The sequence below is a fragment of the Triticum aestivum genome, chromosome 4A, assembly GCF_018294505.1.
Source record: "Triticum aestivum cultivar Chinese Spring chromosome 4A, IWGSC CS RefSeq v2.1, whole genome shotgun sequence".
NCBI lineage: Eukaryota > Viridiplantae > Streptophyta > Magnoliopsida > Poales > Poaceae > Triticum > Triticum aestivum.
Window position 1 is genome coordinate 672606489 of NC_057803.1, and position 12468 is coordinate 672618956.

The following is a 12468-nucleotide window of genomic DNA, read 5'->3' on the forward strand; positions in this document are numbered from 1 at the left end:
ACCCACACCTTTCCAAAGTGGACCCCCTCTTGATAGTACGGCTTTCCTATGACTCAACTCCACCGAACCGAACCGTAGAGAAACGCCGTCTTCAATAATCTTCGAGGGGCATCAAATCGTCTTGTGTTTTGTCATGATATATATGTAAAGCTCAATACACACGATTAGTCCGCAAAGGCATTGTCATCAATCACCAAAACTACTGAGGGACAAGAATGCCCTTACACCAGAGACAAAAAATTCTAACACCGCTGCAATAATTTGAGGTTTTAACTCTGACCAATTACGCTGGAAATCCATCCGTTCCGGGGGCCTTCAACGGTCCTATTTGAAAAAGAGCATCCGACACCTGCTCCTCAGAAAAAGGGGAGCACAGCCTGTCGTTCATAGCTTCAGACACCTTCGGTAGAACTCCTTCAAGCACACTGTCCGGAGTTAAGGTTGGATCCTTCGCGTAAACTTCCTTGAAGTAAGATGTCTCCATTCGTTGCATGTCAGAAGGGGACGAGCACCAAGTACCATCCGACCGTCACAGCTTCTGAATATAGCTCCTTCGTGCGTGCCAAACGACCCTCCGATGTAAGTAAGCAGTGATGCGTTCACCCTCCTTCAGTCACGTAATCCGTGACATTGAAGCCACATCATCTCTTCATGATACAAAAAGTTCATCCATTTGAAACATTTTCTGGCGAATCTCAGCACGGTCGACATCCCTAAGTTGTAGATCAGCCAACTCCTCATGTAGTTTCTCAATTTCTTGTGTCACATGGCCAAAGTGCTCCTTACTCCATGCCCAGAGCCCCTTCATCATATCATGCAGGGCCTCTCAGACCGCCGCAAGGTCACCGGCAGGATTGCTCCTCGCCCAGTTCCTTGCCACAACTTCGGCTAGCATGGGATGGCGTTCCCACATAATCTCATACCTGGGCGACGCCCGACCCCTCTTTGTTTCCACCATTGTGAGCTGCACTAGGAGCGGACTATGATCAGAACATGAGGATGCCAGGTGAAGCACTTGCGCGGCCGGGAAGAGCTCCCTCCAATTCTCATCCGCACATGCTCTGTTGAGGCGGACCCGAACGGACCGGTCACTCAGCTGACCGTTATCATATGTAAAAGGAAATCCCGAGAAGCCCAAGTCCCATAGCTCACAGGCCATCAAACAATCACGAAATAACATCATTTGATTCTCAGAACGTTGGTTCCTTGACATATGCTCATGCTGCCACATAGCCTTGTTAAAGTATCCACAAACCAACCAAGGTTCAGAAGAGATCGCACGCAGCTGGGATAGTGCACTCCACATGCGGTGTCGGTTCTCCACCTGAGGTTCGCCATATACAAAGGTTGTCCTCCAAATCTTTTCACTCGCCATGTCCTCCACTCGCACATCAATGAACCGTGCACATGAATCCAACACAGTCACGTTAAGCTTCTCATCCCAATAGAGCGTGAGTCCTCCACTTAGACCATCGCTCGAAACACCCGCAAAACCCCTCAAGTGTAACCTCCATTTTTTCTCTCCATCTTTGTAGAGGTCTGCCTTGTCTCAGACAAAAACACAAGCCCCGGGGAATTGACTTTTGAGAGGGCCAAAACCTCACGAACTGTCCGGCGGTCCCCCCCCCCCGACAGTTCCACACGAGAATATTCATTGCTCCCGGTGGTCCTCCTCGAAGGAGGCCGCCGATCTATCTCCAGACGCATTGCTCGAGTCAACACGGGCTCTCTTGTTGTTGCTTCTGCTAGAAGGAGAGGAGTTCTCTGTCTCATCCTCCCCTTTCCCTTGAGTAAGTGCCAAAACACCCCCAGAACTGTTGTTTTCCACGCTATTAGACCCTAGTTGATCACCCTCCAATGCGAGTCTTTTCCTAGCAGCAGGATCCACTTGCATGTTCGTGCGTCCCTCCTTAGACGGGCTTGTTGCCGCATCCAAGGTCTCCGGATCAATCACCTTCTCCCTTGGCGAGTTGTTCTGCGAGGGTTGAGGAGCGGCCTGCTTCTAGTTCCTCCCTCGGCTAAAGCTATGATGGGAAGGAGGCATATTCAGGCCGTCCGCATAGAGCCAAGCGCCATACTTCTTATCCTTCTCCTCATGCACACCGGATCCGTGCTCCTTGCAGTCGTTCCAATCAGCCCACATACACTGCAGAAGCGTGCCAATTTTTCATATCTCACCAAATAAATTTGGCATTATTTCCCCCTCATGACATTGACAAACTTGGTGAGAGGTCGGCGGACGTCGTGCCAAACCCTAACCCTAATGTAATCACCACGAGTATTACCGTTGAGCCTCATCTCTACAATCTCTCCTGAGTTCCGAAGCAAATTTTCCACAATGTTTTTCTTACTGAACACCTCCGGGATCTTATGAATTTGGAGCTAGCTAGATCGGCATGAACACCATCGGCACCTCTTCTACTTTTGTAAAGCCATCATATGAAACCATCAGCACAAGTAGATTCCTGAAGAGCCATGGACCTTGATCCATCATCTGTTCCCAGTCTCCCAAGCATCAAGCCTGCACAACAAAGAGTTTCGGACCTACCGGGCGGAACCTCACCGGTTGCGCCGCATATCCTTGTAGAAAGTCGACTGGCTGAAGGTCTTGTCTGTGCAAACCCTAGCCAGCGCAAGCCATCTCACACTTTCATTGATCTCTGGATCGGCTTCATCTATCACAAGATCATCAAATTCTTCGTCATCCAGGTTGAGTTGTTCTAGCACATCACCAAGATCCGGCGTCCGAGAGGAGCTGCCGCCACCAGTGGTTCCTGAGGGGGCGTTCATAGGTGGATCCATCACTACCGAGGGGGAGGAGGACCTGAGGGCGTCGTTCGTAGGCCTCCTACGGGGAGGAGGGAGATCGATCGTGGTGGGGGACTCATTGGCGATGGAATTGCCTGCGAGGATAGGAAACTCTAGCCTTACGCTAGGGAAAAATTAATTGCCCTAGTTCATTGTATTTGTCAGCATAACAATGCTGATGAACCAACAACTTTGCATGGTTCATGTTACATCTAATGTAGTCCTGGTAAATAGATAAACCAAAACAGAGCACGTATTTTTCCAAATGAACTAGTTTCACAGGAAACTACATGCTGAGAAATTTTAGCGCCACATGGAAGCTCACATAGGTTATGAATACAATCCTCATAGATATCAATGGGTGCATCCATGTTGGATGAACCCCATTGAACAATTACACTGTTCTTTTACCCTGCAGACATAGCTGGTGCTAGAAGGCCATCCATCTCAGATCTCACTAGTCATTACTACCTCCGTCCTGTTTTATTAGTCCCCTTTGTAATTTGTGCCAAATTTGACTAAATATTTAACTAAGAAAATATTAATGCATGTCAATAAAAATTATATCATTGAATTCGTATTTGAACATACTTTCCAATGACAAATTTTTTGTGACATGCATGAACATTTTGTTAGTTAAATTTATGGTGAAAATTTGACACAAAATACAATGGGGACTGAGGGAGTCCTGGATTAGGGGGTGTCCGGATGGCCGGACTATGACCTTTGGTCGGACTCCCGGACTATGAAGATACAAGATGGAAGACTTCGTCCCGTGTCCGGATAGGACTTTCCTTGGCATGGAAGGCAAGCTTGGCGATACAATATGTAGATCTCCTCCCATTGTAACCGACTCTGTGTAACCCTAGCCCTCTCCGTTGTCTATATAAACCGGAGGGTTTTAGTCCATAGGACGAACAACAATCATACCATAGGCTAGCTTCTAGGGTTTAGCCTCTCTGATCTCGTGGTAGATCAACTCTTGTACTACCCATATCATCAATATTAATCAAGCAGGAGTAGGGTTTTACCTCCATCGAGAGGGCCCGAACCTGGGTAAAAACATCGTGTCCCTTGTCTCCTGTTACCATCCGCCTAGACGCACAATTCGGGACCCCCTACCCGAGATCAACTCCTGTTACCATCCGCCTACACCGACATTGGTGCTTTCATTGCGAGTTCCTCTGTGTTGTCACCTTTAGGCCCAATGGCTTCTTCGATCATCAACCACGACGCAGTCCAGGGTGAGACTTTTCTCCCGGGACAGATCTTCGTGTTCGGCAGCTTCGCACTGCGGGCCAATTCACTTGGCTGTTTGGAGTAGATCAAAGGCTACGCCCCTGGCCATCAGGTCAGATTTGGAAGTTTGAAATACACGGCTGACATCCGCGGGGACTTGATCTTCGACGGATTCGAGCCACGGCAGAGCGCGCCGCACTGTCACGATGGGCATGATCTAGCTCTGCCGCCGGACAGCTCCTAGAGCGCCGTCAGGTGTCCGCTCCGACCCTTAGCTCGGAGCCGACCGCGCCAGTTTGGGACAGACGGTTGGACGCCGCCCTGGGAGCTGCAATCTCTATGGTGATCGAGCCGAATACCAGCCTAGTCCTTTGTGAGGCCTGTGACTCCAAGGTGCCAGACTCCTTTCCGAACTCCGAATCTTCCGCACCCCTTCCGATCGAACCCAATTGGGCTCCAATCATGGAGTTCACCGTCGCGGACGTCTTTCAGCACTCGCCCTTTGGCGACATCCTGAATTCACTAAAGTCTCTCTCCTTGTCAGGAGAGCCCTGATCGGACTATGGTCAGCAAGGTTGGGATGCAGACGACGAAGAAATTCGAAACCCACCCACCACCCACTTCGTAGCCACTGTCGACGATTTAACCGACATGCTCGACTTCGACTCCGAAGACATCGACGGTATGGACGCCGATGAAGGAGACGACCAAGGACCAGCACCTATAGGGAACTGGAAAGCCACCTCGTCATATGACATATACATGGTGGACACCCCGAAAGCAGGGAATGGCGATGAAAAAACAGAGGATGACCCCTCCAAGAAACAACCTAAGCGCCGGCGTGAGCGGCGCCGCTCTAAATCCCACCAAAGCAAAAACGGCGAGTCCGGCACTGGAGATAACAACACCCTGGACAGTGCCGAAGACAACCCCCTCCAGCAGGATTCAGCGCAGGAGGACGGAGAAGCCAGCCCTCATGAGAGAGCGGCAGACAGGGAGATCGAGGACGACAATTATATGCCTCCCTCCGAAGATGAGGCAAGCCTCGACGATGACAAATTTTTCGTGCCAGAGGATCCCGTCGAACAAGAGCGTTTCAAACGCAGGCTTATGGCCACGACAAGCAGCCTCAAGAAAAAACAGCAGCAGCTTAGAGCTGACCAAGATTTGCTAGCTGACAGATGGACTGAAGTCCTGGCGGCCGAAGAGTACAAACTCGAACGCCCCTCCAAGAGCTACCCAAAGCGCAGGTTGCTACCCCAACTAGAGGAGGAAGCAACTAAACCTACATCACCAGCATATGATGCGGCCGATCGGCCACCCCGTGGCCGCGACAGAGAGGCCTTTCGGCCCTCAACGCAAGCCGCACCCCGGCACCGCTCAAAAAATACCAGGGCACGGGGAAACGCACCAGACCTGCGAGACATATTGGAGGACAAGGCAAGGCAAACAAGATCAATCTACAGATCACGTGGGCGCCCCACGTCATGTGACGATAACCGTCATGCCGGATATGGCAAATACGGCCAGGCCGAGCACAACAGACAAAGCTCGTCCGAGCTACGTTGTGATATAGCCTAGTACAGAGGCACCGCACACCCATTATGCTTCACAGACGAAGTAATGGATCATCAAATCCCCGAGGGTTTTAAACCCGTAAACATCGAATCATACGATGGCACAACAGATCCTGCGGTATGGATCGAGGATTATCTCCTTCATATCCACATGGCCCGTGGTGATGATCTACACGCCATCAAATACCTCCTGCTCAAGCTTAAAGGACCAGCTCGGCATTGGCTTAACAGCCTGCCAGCAGAGTCAATTAGTTACTGGGAGAACCTGAAATCTGCATTCCTTGACAACTTCTAGGGCACTTATGTGCGACCGCCAGACGCCGATGACCTAAGCCACATAATTCAGCAGCCAGAGGAATCGGCCAGACAATTCTGGACGCGGTTCCTAACCAAGAAAAATCAAATAGTCGACTGTCCGGACGCAGAGGCTCTTGCAGCCTTCAGGCACAACATCCGAGACGAATGGCTTGCCCGGCACCTAGGACAGGAAAAGCCAAAATCTATGGCAGCCCTCACGACACTCATGACCCGCTTTTGCGCGGGAGAAGACAGCTGGCTAGCTCGTAGCAATAACATGACCAAGAGCCCTGGTAACTCAGATACCAAGGACAACAATGGCAGGTCGCGCTTAACAAGCACAAGCACCGCATTAATGGCGATAATACTCAGGATACGATAGTTAATGCCAGATTCAGAGGCTCTAAACCCGGTCAGCGGAAGAAGCCATTCAAAAGAAATCCTCCGGGCCCATCCAGTTTAGACCGGATACTCGATCGCTCGTGCCAGATACACGGCACCCCCGAACACCCAGCCAATCACACCAACAGGGATTGTTGGGTGTTCAAGCAGACAGGCAAGTTAAGTGCCGAAAACAGAGACAAGGGGCTGCATAGCAATGACGAGGAGGAGCCCTAGCCGCCGAACAATAGAGGACAGAAGGGCTTCCCCCCACAAGTGCAGACGGTGAACATGATATACGCAACCCATATCCCCAAAAGGGAATGGAAGCGTGCTCTCAAGGACGTCTATGCGTTGGAGCCAGTCGCCCCAAAGTTCAACCCATGGTCCTCCTGCCCGATCACTTTTGATCGAAGGGACCACCCCACTAGCATTCGTCATGGCGGATTCGCCGCATTGGTCCTAGGCCCAATGATTGACGGATTTCACCTCACTAGAGTCCTCATGGACGGCGGCAGCAGCCTGAACCTGCTTTATCAGGATACAGTGCGAAAAATGGGTATAGATCCCTCAAGGATTAAACCCACAAAGATGACCTTTAAAGGCGTCATACCAGGTGTAGAAGCCAGCTGTACAGGCTCAGTTACACTCGAAGTGGTCTTCGGATCCCCGGATAATTTCTGAAGCGAAGAGTTAATCTTCGACATAGTCCCGTTCCGCAGTGGCTATCACGCCCTGCTCGGACGAACCGCATTCGCAAAATTTAATGTGGTGCCGCACTACGCATATCTCAAGCTCAAGATGCCAGGCCCTTGCGATGTCATTACGGTCAAGGGAAACACCGAACGCTCTCTCCGAACAGAGGAGCACACGGCGGCCCTGGCGGCAGAAGTACAAAGTAGCCTCTCAAGGCAAATCTCCAATCCGGCTGTTAAACGTCCGGACAACGTCAAGCGCGCCCGAAGTAACCTACAACAAAACCATCTGGCACGTTCCGAGCAAGCATAGCAGTGCGGCCCCCAACCCCAGCCCTTGCGGGATTGTGATAGCAGTACCACGCGTACATAATTACGCTCTGGAAATATCATGGGCATAAGGGGAGGGGCACAACCACGACACGCCCAGAATGCGGCTCAACCGCACTAGGGGCTCCCGATTTTGCCATTTCTTCCTTTTTCTTTTTATATATACTTTCAGGACTCCACCATTCGGAAGGCCTGTCCGGCAATACACTCGCCGAACACACGATGCAATAGCCAGGGAGACAACAAGCCACGTCAAATGTCCAGGTGGTCTCTATAACGAGCTAAATACCTGTCTTACTTAATGTCTCGCAGCTTGCCCCTGGAGGGGGACATGTTAAATAATCCCATCTCTTGCGTTTTGCACTATTTGTGTCGTCCTGCTCTCATAGCAGCCCCTTTTTAATAAACAATACATAGCTCTTGTCTGTTATTGTATTCATTTATTTTTATGTTCAGTCATGACATTATGCAACCGTACACTTTGGTACGGCCAATACACCAGGGGCTTAAGTACCCCATAATACGGTGTGAGAAGACCGAACACTCTCATGAGTGCGGCACCCCGAACTTATAGCACTATATGCATCGGCTCCGAATCATGTCTTGGGTCAATAGTTGGGTTTGCCCGGCTCCCATGTTTTGGTACCTTACGTTCCGCAATGTCGGTTAAGGTAGCGCTAGGAGAACTACTACGATTGTGCCCCAGTTGAGCTGGGTTAACACCTTAGTAGAGAAAGCTAAAACTGACCGTCATGATAGGGTGAGAGACCGGTCGCTGTTCCAGAGGTTTTTTGAGTCCCTAAAGACTTATGCCGCTTAGAGCGAGGAGCTGGATTTATCCGGCCTAGGCGTGGATAGCGCCCCAAACTCGGTCTTCCGAATACTAGGGGCTTCGCCAAAATTTAAAATTATAGAATTCTATGGCTAAGTGAGAGTGATAAAGCATTATAAGTCTGATGGCCTTGTTCGTTGTGCTGAGCGCCTCCCTAGACGGAGCCAAGAATGGGAACAAGAGCGCTCGGGTTTATCCCGAACACCCCAGCACTCGTGGCATGGGGGTAGAAGCCGATGACTTGCATCTCTCAAATTTAATAAACGGCCGCACAGAAGGTAATATTTTAAATTCAAAAAGCGTTGCTTAGCACATATGAACAAGTTTTCAGCGCATAGGATAAATACGAGCGAGTTTACTCAAAAATTACATCCCTGGTACATTCATCTGCCACACGACGGGCACCCTTCAGGACGCCCTCATAATACATCTCGGGTCGGCGATGCTCCTTCCCCTCCGGTGGCCCTTCTGTCACCAGCTTCTCAGCATCTAGCTTGCCCCAGTGCACTTTAGCACGGGCAAAAGCCCTATGGGCGCCTTTGATGCATACGGAGCACTTGATGACTTCAAGCCGGGGACAGGCATCCACCAGCCGCCGCATCAGCCCAAAGTAGCTCAAAGGCATGACCTCCCCAGGCCACAGCCGGCCTATCAGGCCCTTCATGGCCTGTTCGGCTGCCTTATGAAGCTCGACCAGCTGCTTTAGCTGGTCGCTCAGGGGCACCGGGGATTCAGCCTCAGCATACTGGGACCAGAACACCTTCTCCGTCGAGCTCCCTTCCTCGGCCTGGTAGAATGCGGCGGTGTCGGATACACTGCGGGGCAGATCTACGAATGCTCCTGGAGAGCTCCGGATTCGGGTAAGTAACAGGTAATTTACTTTCACGTGCTTGCTTTGCATAAAGAATGCCTTACGCGCCGCAATCCTTTTCATCGCCTCAATTTCCTGGAGGGCTTTTTGGGCTTCGGCCTTGGCAGATTTGGCGCTTTCAAGTGCCGAGGCAAGCTCGGACTCTCGAGTCTTCGAGTCAAGCTCTAACCTCTCATGTTTTTTTCACAAGAGCATCGAGCTCTTGCCGCACCTCCGCCACCCGCGCCTCTTGCTTTTCTCGCTCAGTGCGCTCCATGGCCGCATTGTCTTTGGCCTTGGACATCGCTTCCTTCAGGGTCGCCACCTCGGATGTGGCCCCTGCAACATTCACGTTGGTCCTGTCATTATCTGCAACCAGGTATTTTTTATATACTTACATAAGGTATTACATACCTTCCTTGTCCTCAAGCTGCTTCTTGGCACGGCCGAGCTCATTCTCGGACCGCTTGAGGCTCTGCTTCAATGCATCGACCTCCGCAGTCAGTGCGACAGAGGTCAGCAACGCAGCCTGCATTCCCATATTGACATATTTATGTTAGACTCCTGCGTATATCTTTTTTAGATCCTCAGTCTGGCTTTTCTTTCCGAACACCAAACTGAGCATCAGGGGCTACTGTCTATGCGGTAACATTTTTATATGTTTTAAACACATACCTCAAAGCCTGTTAGAAGGCTAGTACAGGCTTCTGTCAGCCTGCTCTTGGCGGACTGAACCTTCTGAATCACCGCACTCATAACAGTGCGGAGCTCCTCGTCGATGGAGGCGCCATTAAGCACCTCCAGCAAATTGTCCGGCGCCTCCGGTTGGACGGAGGCCGCCGGTGTTGTAGGTTTGCCCTTCTTGCGAAGGGGCCGCCTGCCGGACTCCGGAACCACTGAAGGTTCCGGAGCGGTGTCCGGCCCAGGGCCGGACTTAGATCCCTCTGGGGCTTCATCTCCTTTGGGCCTGGAGTCCGGGAGGTCGCCTTGCGGTGCCTCCAAGACCACCTCCTCCTGGTTTAGTCCCTTTTGGGACTCCACCTCGGCGTCGTCCGTAGGGCGAGGGAAGGAGGACGTCGGGAGTGAAGCGCTATTCACATCCGACGAATCCAAGGAGCCACTCGACGAATCGCCGAGCTGAGCCTTGGGCGGAATGCATGATTGAATTCGGCGTCAGAAGGTACTGTACAATAGAGGAACGCCATAAGTTATTCTGGTATCCAGATACTTACGATTTTGCCAGGGGCTCGACCCTGGATGGCCATTCCTCTCCGCCGTCTTCGGTGTCGGAGGCGTAGTCCGGAAGAAGGGTCTTCCCCTTCTTGGACCCTCTGGCCTCCCTAGTTGGGGCGGCCTTCCTTTTCTTTCCTCCCCCCACTGGAGGGGGAGAGGCTTCTTCATCCTCCTCCTCGTCTTCGGAGGAAGAGGGCGCTTCGGGGTCGTCAGGCGATGAGTCCGACACCACCAGGCGTCGGGAACTCTTTCGAGTCCCCGTGGCCTTCTTCTTGGCCTTCTTCTCTGGCACCACGTGGGGTGCCGGAACCAGCAGCTTTGTCAAACGGGCGTCCGCTGGGTCTTCGGGCAAAGGAGCCGAACAGTTGATCTGTCCGGCCTTCTTCTACCAGTCCTGTTAAAGGAATGGGAGTTTAGATCCCGCATAGAGTCAAACTATGGAAAACAAATGCCCCGTGATGGGTAAATTGAGCTTACCGCGCTGGCTTGACGCTTCGGCAGAATCCGCGATCCTCGGTAATGGGAGGGTGAACCTCAGAGCTCTTGAAAAGCACCTTCCAGGCATCTTCGTGCGTTGTGTCAAAGAGCCTGGACAAAGTTTGGTGCTGGGCCGGGTCGAATTCCCACAGATTAAAAGCCCGTCATTGACACGGGAGGATCCGGCGGAAGAGCATGACCTGGACTACGGTGACGAGTTTAACCTTCCTGTCGATCAGGTCTTTGATGCAGGTTTGAAGTCCGGTCACCTCTACCGAATTACCCCATGACAGGCCCGTCTCTTTCCATGAGGTGAGCCATGTGGGGATGCCAGATCGGAATTCAGGGGCCACTGCCCATTCAGGGTCACGCGGCTCGGTGATGTAGAACCACCCCGATTGCCATCCTTTGATGGTTTCCACGAAGGCGCCCTCGAGCCATGTAACGTTGGCTATCTTACCCACCATGGCGCCTCCGCACTCCGCTTGTCGGCCGCCCACAACCTTCGGCTTGACATTGAAGGTCTTCAGCCATAAGCCGAAGTGGGGCTGGATGCGGAGGAAGACCTCACACACGACAATGAACGCCGAGATGTTGATGATGAAGTTTGGGGCCAGATCGTGGAAGTCCAGGCCGTAGTAGAACATGAGCCCCCAGACGAACGGGTGAAGAGGAAAGTCTAGTCCGCGAAGGAAATGGGGGAGAAACACGACCCTCTCATGGGGCCTAGGGGTGGGGATGAGTTGCCCCTCGTCTGGGAGCCGGTGTGCGATGTCGTTAGACAAGTATCCGGCTTTCCTCAACTTTTTGATGTGCCCCTCCGTGATGGTGGAGGCCATCCATCTACCTCCCGCTCCGGACATGATTGGAGAAGGTTGAGGTGGTAAGTGCGGACTGGGGCGCTGGAGCTCGAGTGCGCAGGAATGGATGAGCAAAGGAGGAAGAAGGCGTAGATGGAAAGGGTGGATCCTTATCCCCTTATATGGGTGGCCAAAACTATGAGCTCCCACCAGCCTCATAAAACTTGCTTATCTCCCAAGCGCCGCGAATAATGGCGCGGTTGGGTTACCCACACCCGTATTGATGAGAATCCCGGAATAAGGGGACACAATCTCTGCTTTGACAAGATGTGCCAAGGAAACCGCCTCGCTAAACACGCTGAGGTGGGACAGTAAAACGATTCGAATAATGGTTTGGCTGTGGCATGACGTCACGCTACGAAGTACATCAGCAGATTGGATTTGTGCAGATATTATCCTCTCTACGGTGGTATGTGGAACTTATTTTGCAGAGCCGGACACTATCCTTGTGTTCAAACATCTTCTATGAAGTATTCGGAGGAGGAACCCGCCTTGCAATGCCAAAGACAATTTGCGCGCCGGACTCGTCGTCATTGAAGCCTGGTTCAGGGGCTACTGAGGGAGTCCTGGATTAGGGGGTGTCTGGATGGCCGGACTATGACCTTTGGCTGGACTCCCGGACTATGAAGATACAAGATGGAAGACTTCGTCCGTGTCCGGATAGGACTTTCCTTGGCGTGGAAGGCAAGCTTGGTGATACAATATGTAGATCTCCTCCCATTGTAATCGACTCTGTGTAACCCTAGCCCTCTCCGATGTCTATATAAACCGGAGGGTTTTAGTCCATAGGACGAACAACAATCATATCATAGGCTAGCTTCTAAGGTTTAGCCTCTCTGATCTCGTGGTAGATCAACTCTTGTACTACCCATATCATCAATATTAATCA